We start from the raw sequence: 1,379 nt of genomic DNA, 5'->3' as shown, positions 1-1,379 counted from the left end.
ATAAACAAACAAATAAATAAATAATAAAAAAAATCATCAATAAAAAGAAAGAAAGAGAGAGAGAGAAAGAAAGGAAAGAAAGAAAGAAAAGAAAGAAAGAAAGAAAGAAAGAAAGAAAGAAAGAAAGAAAATAAAGAAAGAGAGAAAAGAAAGAAAGAAAGAAAGAAAGAAAGAAAGAAAGAAAGAAAGAAAGAAAGAAAGAAAGAAAAAGAAAGAATCAGTACAGCGGTCGTGGTCGTGAATCATTCCCCGGAGTCCAGGCGCAGTGGCTCACGCCCGTCACGCCAGCACTTTGAGTCGCCGGATCAGGAAGGTTGCCACAAAATGATGAGACCCCGTCTGTGGAAACACATTCAAAATTGAAGGCCGGGCGTGGCGGCTCACGCCTGCCATCCCAGCACTTCGCGAGGCCGGGGAGGGCGGATCACCTGAGGTCGGGAGTTCGAGACCAGCCTGACCAACACGGAGAAGCCCCGTCTCTACTAAAAATACCAAATCAGCCAGACGTGGTGTCGCATGCCTGCAATCCCAGCTACTCGGGAGGCTGACGCAGGAGGATCGCTTGAACCCGGGAGGCAGAGGTTGCGGTGAGCCAAGATGACGCCATCGCACTGCAGTCTGGGCAACAAGAGCGAAACCCCGTCTGTCTGTCTCGGGAAAAAAACAAAATTAAAAATGATCTGGGCACAGTGGCGCGTGCGTGCGGTCTCAGGGACTGTACTCTGGAGGCTGAGGTGGAAGGATCGGTTGAGCCCAGGAGCGTCCACGCTGCAGTGAGTGAGTTACGATGGCACCACTGCCAGGGTGACAGAGTGAGACGCCGTCTCTCAATCAGTCCATCCATCAGATGACTGGAAGGCGCTCTCTGCGCCTTACTTTCAAAGGGTGTATCTTTAGGCCCAGCAGGCACGGTGCCTCACGCCAGTCATCCCAGCACTGTGGGAGGCCGAGGTGGGAAGAAAGAAGGAAGGGAGCGAGGGAGGAAGGGAGGAAGGAAGAAAGTCAGGAAGGCAGTCAGGCAGGAAAGAAAGAAGAAAGGAGGAAAGAAAGAAAGAAAGAAAGAAAGAAAGAAAGAAAGAAAGAAAGAAAGGAAGAAAGAAAGAAAGAGAGAAGAAAAAAGAAGAAAAGAGAAGGGAAGAAAAGAAAAGAAAAGAAAACGGGGAGGGGGCATATCTCCTTGACCGGTGACTGCCCAGGATACAGTGGGTCACGGCTGACTGAAGCCTCGACCTGTGGGGCCTCAAGTGATCTCCTCCTTATCTCAGCCTCCCGCGTAGCCGCGAGTACAGGCGGGCATCACCCCGCACAACTCATCTTCTAATAATATCATGATTTTACGGTATGGCGACAGAGTCTCGCACCGTCACCCGGGCTGGATG

Source organism: Symphalangus syndactylus, chromosome Y (genome assembly GCF_028878055.3).
Source record: "Symphalangus syndactylus isolate Jambi chromosome Y, NHGRI_mSymSyn1-v2.1_pri, whole genome shotgun sequence".
In the NCBI taxonomy this organism is placed as follows: domain Eukaryota; kingdom Metazoa; phylum Chordata; class Mammalia; order Primates; family Hylobatidae; genus Symphalangus; species Symphalangus syndactylus.
Note: the sequence above shows the minus strand (reverse complement) of the source record.